General features: G+C 40.0%; 1 protein-coding gene across 2 annotated transcripts in view; it reads left to right on the forward strand.

Moving 5' to 3' along the window:
* wwox (WW domain containing oxidoreductase) overlaps positions 1 to 22,330 on the forward strand; it is a 1,112,408-nt gene that overhangs the window by 949,559 nt on the left and 140,519 nt on the right. The gene's annotated exons all lie outside the window — the stretch shown is intronic.

Consider the following 22,330-nt stretch of genomic DNA (forward strand, 5'->3'; position numbering starts at 1 on the left):
CTTGGACAGCATCCTCTTTTCAGACACCACTGTCAGAGTCCAGTTCGTCCCCCACAACATCACTGGCCTTATGAATAAGTTTGTTGATCTGTTGGTGTCTGCTACCCTCAGCCTGCTGCCCCAGCACACAACAGCAAACATGATAGCACTGGCCACCATAGCCTCATAGAACATCCTCAGCATCATCCGGCAGATGTTAAAAGACCTCAGTCTCCTCACCCAATGACTTGGCCTCCACAGCCACTCGTGGCAACAAATTCCACAGATTTACCACCCTCTGACTAAAGTAATTTCTCCGTATCTCAGTTCTAAAAGGACATCATTCAATCCTGAAGTTGTGCTCTCTCGTCCTAGAATCCCCTACCATGGAAAATAACTTTGCCATATCTTGACAAATGGTGCAGTGGGCTCATTGGGCCAGATGGATTACTGCTTCTCTTTCTTTTGGTCTCACTACCCATATCAATGCGGTCAAGTCAGATACTCTCTGAAACACTCTGGAAAGCCTGTCAACTAAAGAGCAATCGGGGAAGGGTAATCTGTTTACCATTGGTGAAAGATGCTCATCTCCCATAAATGAATAGATACACATTGGCCAGACAGCTTGTAAATTCTCAACTCATTTACAGGAACACAAACTAGCGGTACAGAGACATAATACACCATCACTGATCCCAAGACATGAAGACCGAGAAGGACACCACTTTCACTGGGACACTGTGGAGGTTCTGGCACAGGCAGACACGAACTAGGCATGGGAATTTTTAAGAAGTGTGTTTCTGTTCTGATATCTCCGTAAACATATATATTGAAATAGACACCATCTGTGAACCCCCTAAGAAGCAAAGAAATGCAAGCCAATAGAATTCAAAGGTCAACTGAAGGGGTAGCCAGTCAGGACTGAGGCAAGTAAACAGAGCCCTGTATAAATGTGAGAGGGGAACACCAACAACTGCGCACTGTAGATATCACCTCAACTGGTGATGAAACATCAGCAAGCTAATTGCCAAGCTCGGTGAACACCGCAACGTCAAACATGGACAAATACATAACATTCTTAAATAGATCTTGGCATCTCATCCCAGTTCTGTTCAAGCTCTGAAATGAATTTCAATTTCTGCCTCCTTTATGCAAGCTGTTGACAGACGGCACAGTTGTGTCCAGGCTATTTTTGAATGGATTCACTGTTCCGCCTTGAGTTTGGAATGGGATCACTTTCCCCTCAGTTCCTTCCATTTGCACCTCTTAGAAGGCCCACCCTGTTTCTGCTGCACCTCTTAGCCATGATGCTGCTCACCTCCTTGGCCGACTTTAGGCTTATAACTGGATTCCCTATTTTGTTTTTTTTTCCCAGTTCTTTCATCTCCCCTACTTTGCATCTTTTTTATTTAGCCTAATCTTTCTCGGCTGACTGCTTAACACACTTGAGTGCAATCAGATTCAATGCATAAACCTCCCAGAGATATTTCTTTATTCTTTGAAGAGTATTTTCCCTTGCACAGAATGGGCCTTTTGTTTAAGTTTGTAGCCCTCCTTGCAACACTAATCAGTAAATGAATTCCAAATGTTCATTTCCAACTTGATTAGAAATCTTTGATTTATACAACTTTCCCACCAGTGTTAAGATTAGTTAGCCTATGCAGGTGCCATTATCTTTTTTTTTGTGTTCTCTTCTCGCTGTGTATCCTTTTTGGAGTATGCACTAGCTTTGGTCAAATGTTTGGAAATAAAGTAGACTGCCAGATGTCCTGTAGGGCTGACACAGTTTTACCACAAGCAGGTGGTGGGGAAGCTTTAATGCTATCTCTGATTCTCTTCCTCAAATGTGACAGGGAAATGCCTGCCTTCCATATAAACCAGCTGGAAGTTACAGAGAAAACCTCTCAGAAACTTGGGACCTCCCAAAGTATTTTATAGCCAGTGAAATACTTTTAAAGTGTATTATTTAGCCCAGAAAGGCTGCTTGTTGGTAAAGCTTCTGTTGGCTTTGAAGCAAGCTCCCCATTTGCATCTTGTGCTTGTGCCAGGTATCACATTAGTGCAGTCCCTGCAGTCCAGAGCTTGTGATGCCATCAAACTGTCTGAACTCCAGTCACAAACCAAGAAGCAATTTTTAATTATACAGTCAAATCTTCGGGCTTAACCCTTCATCAGTTCTGAAGAAATTTTCAGCCCAAAACCTCAACTGTTTACTCTTTTCCATAGATGCTGCCCGGCCTGCTGAACTCCTCCAGTATTTTGTGCGTGTTGGTTTGGGTTTCCAGCATCTGCAGATTTTCTCATGTTTTGAAATATTTACCGTATCTAAAAGAATTAATGTATAAATACATAAGTTTGCATTCATGTATTATGTTTGTTAAGTGGTAATTATGATTTTCAAGGCAAGAGATTCTGCAGATGCTGGAAATCCAGACTAACACGCATAAAATGCTGGAGGAACTCAGCAGGCCAGGCATAATCTATGGAGGGGAATAAACAGTCGAGGTTTTGTGTCAAGACCCTTCATCAGGACTGGAAAAGAAGGAGGAAAAAGCCAGAACAAGAAGGTGGGGATGGAGGGGAAGGAGAAAAGCTAGGAAGTAATAGGTGAAGCCTGGTTGGTGGGGCGGGCGGGTGAAGTGAGAAGCTGAGAGGTGATAGGTGGAAAAGCAAAAGTGCTGAAGAAGAAGGAATCTGATAGGGAGGAGAGTAGACCATAGGAGAAAGGGAAGGAGAAGGGGCACCAGAAGGAGGCAATAGGCAGGTGAGGAGAATAAAAGAGGTAAGAGGGGAGCCAGAGTGGGTAATGGAAGTGGGGGGGGGGGGTTGTTGGGTGGGAACTTACCTCAAGTTAGAGAAATTGTTTGTTTGATCAGTATTAAAGACTTTTAAGATCTCAAGAAACAAAGTTTAAGATTTTCAGGATATTTTAAGGCAGCATTAGTTCATAAGTGTCTTAAATTTTCATCCGCTTGACTGATTTTGGGTTTCTTTTGAGAAGATTGCAAACGGTGTTGCTTGTTGATATGACCTTATCACTGACCACAATTTTGGGGTTATCATGCACGTTGGAAGTGTTTATATTACCACCACTTTCATGAATAATGACTACAGACACAAACTTTTTCCATCTATATCAATGCTAAATTCTAGGTCATTGTACTCAGTCGGGGAGCTTAGCCATGTGGGTAATACAGGCTGATGTGATGTAAATTTACAACTGGTTTTACTTTATAAGAACTTAGAAACAATTGTGTGCATCCTGTATTTCCTGCAATGTTTTTTTTTCCCCTGTGGTTTTCCTATCCATTTCTTAAGCTGTTAAACTATAATGAAAGAATTGGAGTGGTGCACATCCAAAGCTTTTGCAGAAACCAGATTCCCAAGGGTTTCATGTAAACAATATCCCACTGTGTGTGGCTGATTGACTGAGACAAACATACAATTAATGAAAGTGTGAAGAGTTAAAAGTAAATTAAAGCCACTGTGATTGAAGGAAACTGGGAAAAGTAGCTGATCCTCTTGGTGCAGGACTGTCACAATTCTTTCCTTAAACACTGCAACTCAATTCAATCTAGTATTATTGATGGAAAGCTTTATTTTTCACATTCATAATATGAATAGAGGGTGGTGGGTAGAGGTGTATTTCTATCAAAGGAGGTGTAAGGTGCTTCTTCTCTCTGCTAGCTTGCAGATCATCCTTGAGCAAGGTGTAGCACCTGCTTGGTCCCAGATCAGGGGCAGGTGGCAGATGGTCATGTGAGCAAGTCCTGGTTATGTGACCATCGACGCCAGGCAGTCTCTGAAGAGTATTGATAATGGCTGGTGGCACTGCCCATGGCAAACCATTTCTGTTGAAAAATTTGCCAAGAACAATCTTGGTCATGGGAAGACCATGACCACTCACATCATATGGCACGGCACATAATGAACAAACGAATATGAATGGGTGTTGCTCCTGCATTCTGGAAGGCTGGGCAAAAGGCCAGTAGTTTCTTTTCTTTGACCAGATTTCTTATTTGGAACTTACATTTTGGGGTTCAGTGGAGCTGCTGCATCACATTTTCAGAAAATTGGGTTCAATCCTGGCCTGTGGCATTGTCTCTGTGACATTTGAACGTTCTCCCTCTGAACAGTTCTTCTTAAAGCAAAAAGGGATGAGAAAGAGTGATTGGAAGTGGTAACAGAAGTTCATTTCAAGCTGCCCAATTATCTTGTGATGATGTTACTGAGGATACAACGTAACCTGTTTAAGTTGCTTGCTGTTGCCAGCTGAATGGAGATGCCAGGCTACTCAAGGTAACAAGCAAATCTGTGATTTAGGCAGTGAAACTTGGAACAGCTATTGGCTTGATTCCACAGATTTAAATCTGTGTGACTCACTTGGCTGAGCTTTGCCCATCTTTCAGGAGGAAACTTGCTGTGTTGAGTGAGCGATTTCAGACTGGGAGCAGAGAATAGTGTCAGAGGATTGTCCCTGCTTGGACTTTACCTCTCGCAATACCACTCTGGGTTCAAAGTTTAAAGTATATTTTATGATCAAAGTACTCATATGTCACCTTATGCAACCCTGAGATTCATTTCCTTCTGGGCATACTCAGCAAATCTATAGAATAGTAACTATAACAGGATCAATGAAAGATCAACCAGTGTGCAGAAGGCACAAATTGCGCAAATGCAAGTATAAATGGATAGCAATAAATAATGAAAACATGAAATAATGAGACAGAGTCCTTAAAGTGCAATCATTAGTTGTAGGAACATTTCAATGATGGGGCAAGTGAGTATAGTTATTGCCTTTCATTCAAGAGCTTGATGGTAAAGGGTTAGTAACTGTTCCTGAACCTGTTGGTGGAAGTCTAAGGCACTTTTGCCTTTTACCTGATGGTAGTAGCATGAAAGAGCATGATCTGGGTGGCAGTGATTCCTGATGATAGATGCTACTTTCCTACAACAGCATTCCTTGTAGACATGCTCAGTGGTTGGGAGGGCTTTACCTGTGACGTACTGGTCCAAATCCACTACCTTCTGTAGGATTTTCCGTTGAAAGACCTTGGTGATTTACATACCAGGCCATGATGCAGCCAATCAATATACTCTCCACTACACATCTATTGAAGTTTGTCAAAGTTTGAGGTGCCTTTCTGAATCTCTGCAGACTCCTAAGGAAGTAGAGGTGCAGCTGTGCTTTCTTCAGACAGGTCCTCTGTAATATTAGCACCCAAGAATTTAAAACTGACTGTGATCAAATGGAAGCTAGGTCTTTTTAGCACCTTGTAAAGAAAGGCCAATGGTGAAGGCCGTACAAATTTAAGGGGCTTATACAAAATACTTTATAAATATGATCAATGGATAAATAACAAGTAGATCAGCAATTCTACTGTCATTATTAAGATCTATATATAATGAATTCTTGTGAGAATTTTGCAGTACATAGAAACTCATTATAAATAAATCTTGCGGGATTTTGCTAAAACACATTCTTGTAATACAACTAGGGTTCTTCTTTGTTCTTGTAATGCCATAAATTAAATTGTTGCTCAGGATTTTGGACTCTTCATGCTGAACTTGCTGGTTAAGCACATTTTGGGCATTGTTGCTGAATTTAACCTTTGTGAGATTGTGAGTGTTTCGGTTTTCAAATGCTTCCTTTTCTCTATTCCACTTAGTTTTATTTTTTGTGATTATAATTGTATATTTTAAATTTTTTTACATGCTTGGCTGTATCCTGGTCACAGTTTTTTATATGAATGTAGAAACAGAAGGGAGGAGGTACTCAGCCACAAACACAAGGAAGTCTACAATGTTGGAAATGCAGAGAATGCTGGAGCAACTCAGCAGGTCAGGTAGCATCTATGGAAATTAATAAAAGTTGATGTTCTGGGCTGAGACCCTTCTTCAGGACTAAGAAAGAAGTGGGGAAGGTGCCAGAATAAAATGGTGAGGGGAAGGCAAAGAGGCTAGCTGGAATGTGATAGGTGAAGCCAGATGGGTGGGAATGGTCAAGGACTTGAGAAGAGGGGATCTGATAGGAGAGGAGAGTGGACAACAAGAGAAAGGGACTGGGGGAAGTAATAGGCAGGTGAGAGAGAAATAGTGAAAAATCAGATTGGGGAATAGAAGAAGGCTGGGAGGAATTTGTTCACCGGAAGGAGAAATCGATCTTCAATCCATCAAGTTGGAGGGTACCCAGATGGACTGTTTTGTCTTTTCCATAGTTGCTGCCTGATCTGAGGTCTTCTTCTGCAGACTCTTAACTTTAAGGAATTTCCTTCAAAAGATAATTGGCAGTTAGTTCTTTTGAACCACCCTCCTAAGCCCCACCACTTGATTAATGACTATTGGCAGCTAAACTCGCCATGGAGAATAAACAAGGAAGAAAGTTAGTCTTTGAAGATCATGTAGTTTCAGTATTATCTCTTTTTAGTGGGAGTACTCCTGGCTATTTATAACCAATTAAATAGGAGGGACAGTTTAACTATAAAGAGGGTAGTTCAGAAAGCCCCGAAACTGATGGGGCTTTTTGATGTTGACCCAGTGGAGAGAATCCTAATTGGTTGCATCATGGCTTGCATTGAATTACTAATGCTATAGAAACTGGTGGACGTCCTCTCTACCATTGAGTACATTTACATGGAACACTGCCACAAGATAGCAGTGTCCATCATCAAATACCTCCATCATTTAGAACATGCTCTTTTCTCTCTACTACCATTGGCAGCAGGTCTGGATGCCTTAGGTCCAACACCACCAGGTTTATAGGCATCTATTAGTCTCGAGAGATCATGGATTTGTGCCTTGGAAAGTTTCCGGGGTGCAGGGTTGTATGGGAGACCGGCAGTTGCCCATGCTGCAAGTCTCCCCTCTCCATGCTACCGATGTTGTCCAAGGGAAGGGCAAGGGTGTTGTCACAGAGCAATGTGTGGTTAAGTGCCTTGCTCAAGGACACAACACTAACAACCTTCAGATCACTAGAACAACGCCTTAACCACTTGGCCACAAGCTGACACACTGCCACCAGGTCTAGGAATAGTTATCAACTACAACCATCATGCTCCTGAACCAGCATAGTTAACTTCAATCGCCACTACTCTAAATTGATTCTATGACCGATGGACTCACTTCCAAGGACTCTTTACAATTCATGTTCTCAGTATTATTTTATTTGCACAGTGTGTCTTCTTTTGCATATTGGTTGTTTGTCAGTCTTTGGCTGTTTATGTATAGTTTTTCATAAAATTCTAATGCATTTATTTTTTCCTGCAAATGCCTGCAAGTACATGAATCTAATTTTGAGGTACTATGTGGAGTATATATGGAGTTTGATCATAAATTTACTTCTGAACTGTAAACCTCAGGAAAAGCTGTCCCTTAGGTGAAGTTAGATAAATAGATACTTCATTGATCCCAAAAGGAATTACAGTGTCACAGTAGCATTACTAGTGCACAGATATACAAATATTAGAAGAGAAGTAAGAAAGAATAAAAAATTAAGTTACCTCAAACAGTCTAACAGGAGAGGGTCATCACTTCCCTGGCTATAGGTTGACCAGCCTAATTGCTGAGGCTAAGAATGACCTCATATAGTGCATGTTGTAGCGTCAAGTTGTCTTAGGCGACTACTAAAAGTGCTCCTCTGTTCAGCCAAGGTGGCATGCAGAGGGTGAAGAACATTGTCTAGAATTTCCAGGATTATCTACAGGGTCCATTGTTCTACCACAGCCCCCAGTGTGTCTAGTTTGACTCCTCTAACAGAGCCAGCCTTTGTTGTTGACAGATGATCAGTTCAAACAATATCAGAAACAAGGCTCAACACGTTTGTGAAATTGACCCGTCGTAGGGTTCTTAAATTTATATTACTTCTCCACTTCTTAATTACATGATTTAATGCTGTTACAAAATAACGGTATGGCAGGTTCTTAAGTAAAGAATTCAGAAAGGGTTTCTCAACAGACTGTAAGTGATGTGTGCCACTCATTGTGGCTTGTTTGCTCTGATTTCAGAGCCTCAAAATGTCATGGTGAGTTTTAGCTCTGAGTCAAACAAGGTTAATTTTGGTCACTTTTATCCTTGGTGCTGTCTTCAACAAGACAAAGTTCATATTTTTCATTTTGTCTAAGTCTGTGCCTGTAACATTATCTCATGCGCAAGTTGTGACCTTTCTGTTTTCCCCTCGTGTTTTTAAAAATAATTGAGTTAGTGAAGATGTTGCAAGACTTTGGTAACCATCACACACCTTCAGTTCTATTTGTGTTAGAAGAAATAAAAGTTTTTAATTTATCTTATATCTTTCAGAGTGTGTTAAAGCACCACATTGCTATTGAAGTACTGATGAAGTGTAGGCAAAGGTGGAAGAAAGGGCTTTGGTCACCTCTTCATGCAGAGCAAGTTCCCTTAATTTGATTCTGATTCTGTTTCAGATTCATAAGACATAGAACATTAGAGCATAGAACTTGTGAGTTCCTTTGACTCGCAATGTTGTGCTGGCCTTTTGACCTACTCTAAGATCAGTCTAACCCTTCCCTCCTACGTAGTCCTCCATTGTTCTACCATCCATGTGCTTATCTAAGTGTTTCTTCAATGCCCTTAATGTATCTGCCTCAACCACCAGCCCTGAGTGGGGCATATTCCACACACTCACGACTCTGTGTTTAAAAAAAACCCATCTCTGACAGCCCCTATACTTTCCTCCAATCACCTTAAAATTTTGCCCCCTTGTATTAGCCTTGAAAAAATGTCTAATCATCTTATCACTCTTATCATCTTGCACATTTTTTATCCAAGTCGCCTCAGATTCAGATGTACTTATCACGTAGATATCAAAACATATGCTGAAATACATGTTTGCATTAAAACCCCAAGAATGCACTGGGGGCAGCCTGCAAGTGTCACTGCACATTCTGGTGCCAATCAATCTGATGACTAAATATAATCATTTTGGTAATGTTAAGTGAGTGATAAATATTGTTCAGGATTCCAGGGATGTCTTCTCTGCTCTGCTTTGAAAGAGAGCTGGAGCGTCTTTTCCATCCACCAAGTTGAAAAGAGAGCTTCTCTGATGGTGCAGAACTCTCACAGTACTGCAGTCAGTCATCCGTCAACATTTCTGTGTTCAAGTAACTTCACCCATAGCATTCTGGCTCAGAGCCCAGAATTCTACCCACTGAACCACCGCTCGTGCTGAAGCCAGATGCTAGCTTGGATTTTCCTTTGGCACCAGAGGATGGAAAAACTGAAAAATCCACATAAGGTGGCCTCTTGTTGCAATCCTGCATCAGTTTAAACTTTCTTCTATCTCCTCCATGAACTTGTATTACCACCTTAGTCCTTACCAGCTGCCTCTTTGAACCTTAAATGTTCCTGGTCATTTTTATGTCACATTGATTAGTTGGACCAAAACTTTGCCTGAAGAAATGGACTACAAATTAGCTATCCACCAATTAATGCCCTGTATTGTAAAATAAATGGTGGGACATGGGAGATGGAGAGAAAAAAATAAGTGTATAATATTTCACTAGAAGAACTCAGCAGGTCAGGCAGCATCTATGGAATAGACTAAGCAGTCAATGTTTCAGACCATTCAGGCCAAGACCCATCCTCAGGACCAGCAGCTGCCTTTTTCTAGCATCTGCAGATTTTATAATATTCCATTCTTGGTTTAAATCTAGAATTTGCAACAAAAGCAAATCACTACAGATTGGTATCAAAATTATGAGGGGTGTAGTTAGGGTTAATGCAAGCAGGTTTATTGCACTGAAGTTGAGTGAGACTAGAATTAGATTAGGTTAAAGATAAAAGGTGAAACATTTAAGGAAAACATGAACGGGAACTTCTTCACTCAGAGTGTGGTGTGAGTGTGGAATGAGCTGCCCCTGGAAGTGGTGGATGGGAGTTCATTTGCAACATTTAAGAGAAGTTTGGACAAGTACATGAATGGGAAGGGTATGGAGGGCTATAGTCCAGATGCAGGTTGATGGGACTAGGCAGAATGTTAGTTCAGCACAGACTAGATGGACCAAAGGGCCTGTTTCTGTGCCATAGTGGTCTATGACTCCACAACTCTAAAATTGTGGGTGGAGCAAAGAAAATGGAATAAGTAAGGCACTGATTTTTTTTGCATTTCAACTTCCTTCTCATTTTTGTGCACAGACTTAACATTACAGTAATTATTACTATTAGTGTTTGTTTCAACTGAAACTCAAAAATATCAACTCAGCAAGCCTGGAGAGTCTCAGGACATGTTGATTCACTAAGGGTTAACACACATTAACCCCCATTATAATGTTCTGTGAGGTGTTGCAACCTCTGGTTTATTTATGGATCCCTCATTAATGGATTACCCATATAAAGCACTCTCTGTAATGGTCTTTGGTATACCAAGCATTGTTAATTGCTCTCTCATTAATAACGAAGCTATATAAAATGCCCTCTCTGATGCACCATTTATGGCTGTTTTATTAACAAACGATGTAAAATCAACTTTGTAACATAGTTCTGGTATGGGTCCAGAAGGCTGAGTTGTTGAAAGGACCTGCTATTTGTGTCAAGTAAGTTAGCTTACTCTGTTCTGCTCAAATTGGATGAGGTACACCTAAGCTATTGGAGAGGACAATCATCTATCAATTCTTTTTTTAAAATATGTAATTCATTCATCCCCATTGGTAGGGGGTGTAAGCTTTTTAGACCCACACACTTAAAAATTAAAAGATCAGCTTTATTTGTTATATGTACCCCGGAGCTTCAAAATACGGTGAAAGGTGCCATTTATGTCAATGACTGACAGAGTTGCAAAATGTGCTGGAGACAGCCCGCAAGTGTTACCATGATTGTCATTTAACTATATATGTGTATACTGTAACACAACATTTCTCCACACCAGGGTGTAAGACACAGAAGTACACATAACACACATATAACACCCAATAACTTAGGAAAGTAAGGATACCCTTTACTAAATTGTATGTTTTTGGAATGTGGAGGGAGGAACACTGAAGTGCCTGAAGAAACCCACAAGATTACGGACAGCAGTGTGAATAGAACTCTGATCGCTGGCATTGGGAAACATTTCGCTAACCACTATGCTACCTTGGGTAGGTATAGCTGGTAGATGCATTGAGCAGAACCCACAGAGAAAGCCAAAATATTTCGGAGACATTTGGAGTTAAATAAAAATGAGGGAAGGTAAACATCTTAAAATAGCAAGAAAATGAGACTTCATTCCTTGCTTTACAAACAATGATTGGATAGTAGTACAAGCAACACTGCTTCGTCTATTTTGTTGGCGAGATACAAGTTATTTTGTGATTCCTAAAACGCCTGTTTGCCTCAGTTTACATCCCTTAAGTGTCAGGTGATCTCACATGGTATTACTCAGCCTCTGAACAAGGAGGCTCTGGATCAGTTCTCATTACAGACTTGAGCACATAATCCTGGCTGGCACTTCAATACAACGCTGAGGGAGTGCAGCAGTTTTTGAGACTTCAAACTGAAGCCTCTCATTGACAAAAACCAGGGACATCTCTGGGCATCTGGTCCAACATTTTTTTCCCTAATCAGAATAGTGTATTTGTTTATAGTTGTGAGATCTTGCTTCTTTTAATTAACTGGTACGTTTGACTGAACTTAAAGGATAATACATTGGTGGCGAAGAACTTTGCAAGGTCTTAATGACACATTAGATGCCAGAAAAAATGCAGTTTCTTTCTGTAGTTGTGTTCAAATTAATAGTCACTGAATATGTCCTAAGTCCGTTTTCAATGCTATTCTGTAAATTGATCTATTAGTTCTCTTTTTTTCAAATTTTTATAATTACATTTGGCTTGGTGCCTTGGCCTGACATGTAACAATGAAAACTATGCCTTTGCACTGCACCCCCTCATTACTGTAACATGACCACAATTTTCTTCTGCTGTGCAGCCATTGCAGAATTGTCAAACTATATAAGAACCCACAAACTTGAAACACTTCAACACATTCTTGTCTTTTCAAAAACCTTTGAGAACAGATTTGTTTTTTTTTCAACAATTTTCCATCCTTGGATGCCAGTGATTTGGATAAAATCACAGTCTGTAGAGGCAATACAATAGCCTTTTGTGCTGTGGAGTGGGCAAGGTATCAGTGCACCATAGTGATGACATGCAACATGCTTATGTTAGTGCTTTACAGAATTGAGATTGTATTTGGCACTGCTCTTCTATAAATGTTTAATGGATTTGTACCAAGATCATCACTGCAATGTTTTAATGCATGCATTATTTTAAATGAGTTGAGACTGGTGTTAAAAAAAGCCTAGAGAGGAGTTTAGTTCAAGACTGCTGAACCCCTGTGTATGTACAGCACAGTCTGTAATTTCTAGCCTCGGGGTTAATATACAATAGTAATAAAGCTGCCCTTGACATTTCTGTCGCTTTATTACCATAATAATGTTTGTTCATTGTTGCAACGCCTTAACTGAAAATGTACAAAACTGGCTTGGCCCAGAAACAGGAATTTCTCTGGCTCTATGAATGGCTTTTGGCTGCATCTATCTCTGTGTGAATTATCTAGAGCAGTGGCTTTTAAGGCAGAATGAGAGAAGTATCATTCTGCCCAATGACCTGGTTGAATTATTCATTTCCACTCTGTCACGTCAAGGAAATTTGTCAGGGAGTCATAGGTTTAATACAGCACGTTAACTGGCCCTTCTCTCCAACTTGTTCATGTCAATCGAGGTGCCCATGTAAGTCCCATTTGCCTGTGTTTAGCCGATAACTCTATCAACTTTTCTTATCCACACACCTGTCTGAGTCTCTTCTAAATGTTATTCATGCTTAAGTGACTTCCTCTGATAGCTCACTGCATTTAAACACCACCTTCTGAATGAAGAAATTGTCCCTCAGATCCCTCTTAAAGAGAAGTTCCCATTAAGAGAGTGTAGGACTCCACCAGAGGGAAAATAGACTGTTGTTGAGCACATTTGAAGGAATATTACAAGAGTACAGCTCAATACAATGAGGACATAGGAGGGAAAAGAGAGACAAGTCAAAGTCAAGATTGAGTTTATAACAAGGGGAAATTGTTCAAAGTTCAAAATACATTTATTATCAAGGTATATTTTACACAACCTTAAGATTTGTTTCCTTAGAGACAGAACTATTGAATATCCAATGTGCAGAGAATAAAAGGTAAATCATGCGAACAGTGAAAGTAAGCAAATATCATTCAGAACTGAAGTTCACGAAAGTGAGTCCACAGAAGCCCATTAATTGCAGGCTGCAGCCTCAGTTCAGTGCAGAGATGAGTAAACATTGTAGAGCGGCAAGCTGAACTGTCCCATCCCTTGCCTCCAGCCCCGACAACCTGACCTTATCAGTCTAGCCCAGCGCTTAAATCGTCCGAGCCTTGAGTCGTACCTTGCTTCCGGGCCCAAGCTATGACACTTCGATATGCTCTTGGTTAAAATCGGTTGATAATGCAAATATATTACGGTTGACATAAAATTGCAGTTGCCGAAGTAGGTTGTTATATACATGAACATTAAAAGAGCACACTACAAAACTGTAAGTCGATGACTATACAGTTTGCAATGGAACTGAACATGCCAGCTGTGCAAACTGCTGGGTCTAAGTTACCTGGCCACCATCCTTCCCCTCATTCCACTTCCTTTCTCATTCTGTCACTTCCTCTCTCCCATGTTTTCCCCTTCTTCTGTCCCTTCAATCATCCTGCTTCCTCCCTTCCTGATTTCATTTCCTTACTCATTCTCTCTTTCCTTCTTCCATTCCTCCTTTACCAAAGCGAGTGCTTTTAAAAAAAACGCTGCCAAACAAATTATCTCAAGCTGTTGAATCTAAGTAATCAATAATTGACTGGTGTTATCACAACATAAGACAATGGGAAATTGAAGCAGAGGTAGGCTATTTAACCTTTTCAAACTGTGGTGATATTCACTGAGATTATTAGAATCTCAATTCTGCACTGCAAAATCTCCGTATCTGTTGATTCTCTGAAGTATCCAGAAATCCACGTTCCTCTGTTTCAGTATGTTTTGTTACTAAGCATCCAAAACCCTCTCGTGTAAAGGATTACAAAGATGCACATTATGTGAGTGAAGAAGTTTCTTTTTATTTCAGTCCTGAATACTCAACCCCATTTTCTGAGATTCGCACACTTTGTTTTAGATTCCCCAGTCAAAGAACTCATCCTTCTAGTGTCTATGCCTGTCAAACCCCTTATAAACTTCACATATTCCAATGAGATCACCTCAAATTCTTTAAGCGTATGAAAGAAAAGTCTACTGAAACATGCCTCATGGGACAGTCTTCTCATCCCAGGAATCAATCTAGTGAACCTTCACTGCAATCCCTTGAAGGCATCTCTATCCTTCCTTAGTTAAGGAGACTAAAACTATACACCAGGTGTTAATTCACCAAGGCACTAAATAATTACAGTCAGACTTTATTCCTCTTACATTTCAATCCCTTTGTAATAAAGGTTAATGTTCCATTTGCTTTCCTAATTGCCTGATTTACCTGGATGTTAATTTCTCTGTACAAGAACACCCAGGTTCCTCTGGATATATCAAAATTTCCCAATCTTTAACTGTTTAGAAATTGTAATGCTTTTCCACTTTTTGTACAGACGTGAATAACTTTACAGTTCTCCATATCATAACCTGTTTGCCACATATGTTTCTAAATTCTCTGACATTGAGGAAAAGTTATTCAATTACAGAAACTAAAACTATTAAAAATGAGTGAATAAAACCTTTAAAACATGAAGTACACTCAAGTAATTTATAGAAGTGAATAAACCAATACTTGCCCAGAACCCTCATAGCTATTTCTCTTTGAAATAGAGAAATATTTCAAAGAGCTATGTGAATCTCAGGAGAATGCAGGAAGTTTGTGCTGTGGTACTGCACTTCATAAAGAATCTGATGGTCGGGGCGTAGTTGGCAAAACCATATTCATATGGGAATTCCAAACTTCCTGACACTTGCATAAGGAAATGCCGCAGGCTTGTGTTGAACAACAGGGATTTTCAGGCTAATCCGGGCCATCAAGCTTTTCCAAGAGCCCTGTTATTTTCTTTCCACTAAGAGATTCTAATATTTTCCCTTTACTTTGAGCTTAATTCTTGTTTTCTTTCTCCGGTCTTTTTGTAAAGGTCCAATGTATTTGCTATTTTCTAAATAGAAAGGAAAAGTAAGGAATTCTAGAAGATTAAAATCCAGACATCCACCTTTTCTGAACCTATCTGAATTAAAATTCTATACTGTTTTCAATCAGTTGCAGGATTTTGCTGATTTTTTTCTATCAGTAATTTCTTTTATACTGTTTCTTCTAGTTCTCTTCTCTCAATAGACACCTGCTTTTCTACTATCCATGAGATGTTTCTGAAGGTTCTATCTTAAAGATGTTCAAGTCTCCATAATTTCCTTATTCCCCAATTTAATATTTTCAAACTCTTAAGGGACACAATTTTCTTTTTTTTTGGTAAATATTTTCCTTTCCACTATCTTCAAAATCTTTTTATCTTGAGCTCATAGTCCTTGCTAGTTTAGGTGTGGTCTGCATCTTACTAAAGGTAACATAAGAAGAGTCTTTCACTTAAAAAAAAGGACTTGGGGAATCTATGTGGTCTGGGGTTGGCATGAATTGCATGGGCCAAAGAGTCTGTGTCCATGCTGTAGTACTGTATGATTCTGTAAGAGCCACAAACTGTCGCTGTATTATTAGTCTCATGTCCTTTTGGTCCAGCATTGTCACAATAGACCACACAGATACTTTTTGTGATGCAAGTTTCTGTGATTCCATTACTTTTGTGGACATCCTTTCCTGAGTTTAAAAGCCTTTCTAGTCTTTGATGATCTTTACTGTCTTGCTTTGTTTCTTTAACTTTTATTGACAGCTCTTGGACTGCCTTTACAGGATTTCATTCCTTGAATACAAGTAACCCACACATTCTAAGGGACCTGCGTCCCTAGAAATTGTTCTATATCATGTCTTTCCTTAACGCCAAGCCACATGATCTGCTCCTGTGTCAGGAAACACGACTTGGAAAAAGAATATGTTTTGAGTTTACTTATTTACTTTTTTCACATGAATTTCATAAGAGCCAATTTTAATTCCCTATTTAATATTTGAAGGGAAGGAAGAAGAGAGGCAATGATTGAGCTGAATAAAATTGTAAGAGGCATTGCTAGAGTGGACAGCCTTCTTCCCTGGGGCAGAAATGGCTAATACCAGAGGATATCTTTTTCTAAGATGCGTGGAAGAAAGTTTAGGGGAGATGCCAGAGGTAGATTTTTGCACCAAGATGAATACACTGCTAGGGTGGTGGTAGAGGCAAATACATTAGGAACATTTAAGAGATTCTTAGATAGGGACATGAATGTAAGAAAAATGGAGTGTTATGAGTTACACTGGAAGGGGAGTTTAGAATGATCGCGATTAAGTTTAGATTGGTCAGCACAACATTGGATGCAGAAAGGCCTGCACTATGCTATACTGTTCTACATCTGCCCCAGATTTCTGGGACATGATTTGTGAGTTCTGCAAGGATGATCTTCCGTTACCCAAACTGTAATAACACAGAGTTCACTGTATGTGTTTGTAATAATTATGAATAAAATACTTGTCCTTGATGATCCACCAAGATACATTTTGATCTATTTTAACCTTAGTCAACATGCACCTCATGCCAATGTTTTCTTGATATTATTTTGGACAGAGCTAAACTGTATTCAAAATCAATGCAAATTTTTCATCAGGTAATCATGTTCTGATTACTTTTTCCCAGAGGCTTCCTTAATGCAAAGTTTAAAATTAATCCTATCTTATTGCATAATTCTTGATCTAAAATAGCCTATTCACTTACTGGTTCCTTCGCATTTACTTGGAGTGAAAAAGTTCAAAGTCAATTTATTATCAGAATATGTGTATGTCAGCATGTACTACCTTGAGATTCATTCTCTTGCAGGCATTCACAGTAGAATAGAGAAATACAATAGAAACAATGAAAAACTACACACAAAACTAGCCAATTGTGCAAAAGAAGACAAACTGCAATTTAAAAAATGTATAAAAGTAAATAAATAATACTGAGAAAATGAGTTACTTGTCCCTCACGTATGACTAAAAGTTTTGTCATCAAATAAGTCTAGGATTTCAATGGGAAAATACCCAAGCTGTTATGAAGTTTTTAAAAATGAAAAGAGTAAATGAGAGTGATTCACACTTACATATTTTGCAAGCAGAAGTAAAGTATGAATATTGGCATAATCTTCAAAAGCTCAAAGTCTGACAGCAGGTACTCAGAAACTGAGCTGTTAGTGGAAATTTCAGGCATTCTCCTCCCCGCGCACCTCATTAACTTGTTCTTTTATTTTCCTAAGCCCATGTTACTATCTAAAGCCTGAAGAATAAGATTACAGGGTTATTCCTTGACCTCCTGTCACACAAAATCTCAACACTCATTAATCCTTTCCCCTCATAGGGTGCATCAAAACATCATCTGGAGACCTCTGTCACGCACCAGTCCCAAATGTCCTTTGCTCTCAGTCTGTGAGTCTGTGCACGCCTATAGGCAAATTTCACCCAGCTTGGTTACAGAATCCTGACCACTGCAGGAAGTGGTCTCAATCCGTTCCAGCCTGCGCCGAGAAACCGAATCGGATTGATCTGAACTGGAAACTCATGTGGTGAGAGTGTGCGGAAAAAAGGGTTGTATCAGCCTATAAATAACTCTTTCAAGTATTACATTTCCTTTGCAGCTTGCTGCATGCAAATGTATTTTAGTGAGAGCCACAAAAAGTTATGTTCTTCGGAGGTAACATGGAACTGTTACTGAAGTCTGTGATTCTGATAAAGGGAATTGCCTTCATAACGCAGGAAGAATCACATTTATGTACAGACGTTTACAAATATATTTCAATATATGTTCACTTGCCCCTCTCAGTTATGTAGAATTACCTGATCCTGACATAGTATATTTGATTCATGAAAGCATGGATTCATTACAAAGTATTGCCTCATATAATGCTACTTAATACTATTTAGATTAAAATTAATATAATACAGAGCTGTGCAAAAGTCTTAATCACATACATATATATAGGGTGCCTAAGACCTTTGCACAATACTGTGTTTGTCAATGTGCAGTGGAGACCAAGTTTGTAAATCTGGCGAGAACAGAGGAGGTTGGGAGGGTGGAGTATCACAGGTGGGACAGGTGGTAGAGAAGGAGTACCGGGGCAGGGCGTGCCGCGGATGCAGACCCACCTAGCCCTAAACATCAGGCAAGTTCATGAGATTCCAATCAATTGATTTATTGATCATTACTGAGTATCTCTCTGGTTCTTCCTGCTCCCTCCCTTCTCCCTTCCACCTTTTCCAACTATAATTCCCCTCTCCCTGTCCCCTTCCCACTTCCAGTCCATAATAGAGACTCATATCAAAATCAGGTTTATCATCACTCACGTATGTCGTAAGATTTGTTCTTTTGTGGTGGCAGTTCAGTGCAATACATAAAGTTACTACAGTACTGTGCACAGATCTTATGCACCTTAGCTAAATATATGTACCTAAGCCCTTTGGCACAGTACTGTACACTATACATTTCTTTAGTAGTCCCGAAATATCGACTGTTTATTCATTTCCATAAATGTTGCCTGACCTATTGAGTTCATCCAGCATTTTGTGTCGGTTACTCTGGATTTCCAGCATCTTCAGATTCTCTTAAGTTTATACATTTCTTCAGTTGCTTCTTTGTCAGCCTTTGGCTATGTATAGAATTTCATAAATTCTGTTCTATCTCTTTATTCCCTTGTAAATGCTTGCAAGAAAATGAATATCAAGGTGGTATATAGTGACGTGTGCTCTGATAATAAATTTACTTTGAATTGTGATGAAATTGGTATGAAAGAGCTTCACTGAAAACAGAAGATTCTCATTGTGAGTATCAAGGTAGGTTTGTCTTTATATTTTGTCAAAATAAGTCTCTGAAGGCAGACATTTATTGCATGTTAAACTTTCAGAAACAGCAGCTGTATAAGCTTCAAATATTCAAAGAATAAAACTTTTACTTGTTTGCAAGATTCAAGATTGCTTTGTGTCATTGCCAATACACAAGAGTAAAGGAGAACAAAATAATTGTTACTCCAGATCCAATGCAGCAAAAAAACACAATAAGCATAAAGAACAGAATAAAACTATTATAAATATAAATACATAAGATTTACTCATATACATTTATGATTGTATATACATAAAGTGGCGCTAGGTTCAGGAATATTTGTACATAAGATGACTGATAGGAAATCACTTCAGAATTGATGCCCCTTTAGAATAGAGATGAAAAGTACTTTCTTTAACCAGAGGGTGGTGAACCTATGGCATTTATTGCCATAGATGGCTGTGGAGGCCCAGTTATATTTAAAGGGTGATAGGTTCTTGATTAGTGAGGACATCAAAAGTTATGGGGAGAAGGCAAGAGAATGGGGTTGAGAGGAGTAATAAACCAGCTATGATTGAATGGTGGAGCAGACCTGTTGGACCAAATTCAAATTACCTGATTTTGCTCCTATATCATATTTTCTTACAGAATTGATAAAGTAGTGGCAGGGTGGTGGGGTTGGTTAATGGGTAGAGGTGTTGATCAGCCTGTGGACTTGGAGGAAGTATCTAAATTTGAATCTGGTGGTCCTGGCTTGAAAGCTGCGTCACTAGTTTCCTTGGTGGGTGTGGGAGTGGGCCAACAGTCCATAGGCAGGGCGTGTGGGATCCTTCACGACATTGCTGGCCTTTTTCTGGCACTTTTCTTTAGGTCTTTGAAGGGGTGTAGGCAGGTGCCGATGATTCACTGGGGAGTTTTGACTACCTGTTGTAGGGCCTTCCTGCCTGCTGCAGTGCAGTTTATACACCGTCCAGTGATGCAGCTTGTTAGGGTGCTCCCAACTGTGCATCTGTAGAGGATCGTGGTATTGATATGTGTAGTCTATCTGTCTTCAGCCTCCTCAGAAAGTAGAGGTGTTGACAAGTATAGCTGATCTAAACTTCTTAAGTGTTGTAAACAATCCTGCACAGAGTCAGCAAGTCATGGAAAAGTACAGCACAGAAGCAGGCCTTTTGGCCCATCTAGTCCATGTCAAACCATTTAAACTGCCTACTCCCATCAACCCGCACCTGGACCATAGCCTTTCATACTCCTCCCATTCATGTAGCTATCCAAATTTCACTTAAATGTTGAAATCGAGCTTGTGTGTGCCACTTGCACTGGAAGCTCATTCCACACTCTCATAACTCTCCATGTGAAGATGTTTCTCCTCAACCCATGACCCTTAGGTCAGCTGGTGGTGCAGTGACATCAGCACCAGACTCCGGAACGGAGGTTCCCGGGTTCGAATCCAGTCGGACTGTTCCCGAGTACGCTTTCCTGCTTGTATTTACCGTATCTAGACCCCTCATGATGTTGAATACCTCTATCAAATTTCTCCTCAGTTTTAACCAGATTGGTCTACATGCCAATCCCATTCTCTCCAACTCACTGGATAAACTCATTCAGGCAACACGTCGACAATAAAGAATAAATGATTAGTCAAATATTCCTCAGTCAATTGGTCATATCATGCTGACTGCAATAGAGTTTTAAATTATTTAAAACAAATTAATATTGTCTTTTTAATAATGAATCATTACTTGCAGTTTCCATCTTGTGCACACATTACGTTAGAAAGTGAACTAGACTGTGTGTTAGAGGCTATGCAGCATCCATGCCAGGGCCAAAAACATGGGCCTAGCAGAAGCCGGCCCTTCAGGCACCTTAAGCTTTATGTATTACGATACTGATGATAAAAAGACAGGAAATTTTCAAGACTTAAGAGCTCCAGCCTGACCATAAAGATCCAGAAAATAGTGAGAGCATCCATGCAATACTGCCTATACCTCTTTCAAACTGACTTAGACCTGCAAGCTATCAAAGCAAATTGAGGCTGGAGATTATTATTGCTACTTAAAGCCTTAAGGTCTCAGGGGCTTGTGTATGTTATTCCTTTTCAGTTTTCTTGTAGTACATTGAAGATTGCAGTGGAGGCCTGAAACTATCTTCCCTTCTTGACAATATACCGCTGTGCTTGTGGAGCCATGCTAATCTAGAAATCACAGCTCCACTCTGAAGACTGAAAAAATCTCCTCCCTTGGCCCAGTGGTGCTAACTGTGGATTACTGTCCAAAGTTCGCTGTACAATATGCTCTATCCTCTGCCAGTTAAGAGGATCTTAAGTGAAATGGGATTTGCTTCCAGTTTCTAATGGACCTGAGCCAGCAGCACAAAATACCTCTCAACTGATGTTTTTGTACTTTATCTTGTAATCTTCATAGTACATTTATACTAGTATTAACTAGGCACAGGAATTGGAGGTATATAAGATCCTGGCCTGATTAAATAGGGTAAATAGAAGGAGGCTATTCCTTGAGTGATGGCTCAAGTGTAAAGAACACAGATCAAAACATTGACTGAATGGTGCTGAGGGAGATGTGAGGGAAAAACATTTTATGCAGCGAGCAGTTAGTATCTGGACCTCAATGCCTGTAGGGGTGGTCAAAACAGAATAAATCAGGAGTTTGAAAAAGAATTGAACGTGCACTTAAGAGAGAATAATTCATTGGGCTTTGGGTAAAGACTGGGGGAATGAGAATAACAATATACTTTCACTAGGAGCAGGCATGAAGTTGCTGTGCCAAATGGTCTCCCTCTGTCCTGTAGCAATTCTATGACGTTGATCAATAGAGCAGGTTTCACTTCACCAGGGTTAGGCTTCTAACCTCCTCTGAGGTATATCAAAGTACTTTAGAAGAGGATTAATGCACTGGCTCCAGTCTAAGTGCTAAAGCTAACTCAGTTCTCCAAGAGTTTGCTATGTTTTGGCTAACTACAGCTCTGTGCCTGATACTTTTATCCTGGCAGATCTACATTGCAAAGTACAGGTGGCATTTATTTAGAGTTACAGCACAGTAACAGGCATTTCAAGCCCAATGAGCCTGCACTGCCAATTCCATCTGTGTGACCAATTACAAACATAGAGACATAGAAAACAAACAGCACAGTACCGGCCTTCGGCCCACAAAGCTGTACCGAACATGTCCCTATCTTAGAACTACTAGGCTTTACCCATAACCCTCTATTTTTCTAAGCTTCATGTACCCATCCAGAAGTCCCTTAAAAGACCTTATCATTTCCGCTCCACCGCCATCGCCAGCAGCCCATTCCACACCCTCACCACTCTCTGCATAAAAAACTTACCCCTGACATCTCCTCTGTATCTACTTCCAAGCACCTTAAGCCTGTGCCCTTTCATGCTAGCTATTTCAGC

This window comes from Hypanus sabinus, chromosome 17 (genome assembly GCF_030144855.1).
Source record: "Hypanus sabinus isolate sHypSab1 chromosome 17, sHypSab1.hap1, whole genome shotgun sequence".
In the NCBI taxonomy this organism is placed as follows: Eukaryota; Metazoa; Chordata; class Chondrichthyes; order Myliobatiformes; family Dasyatidae; genus Hypanus; species Hypanus sabinus.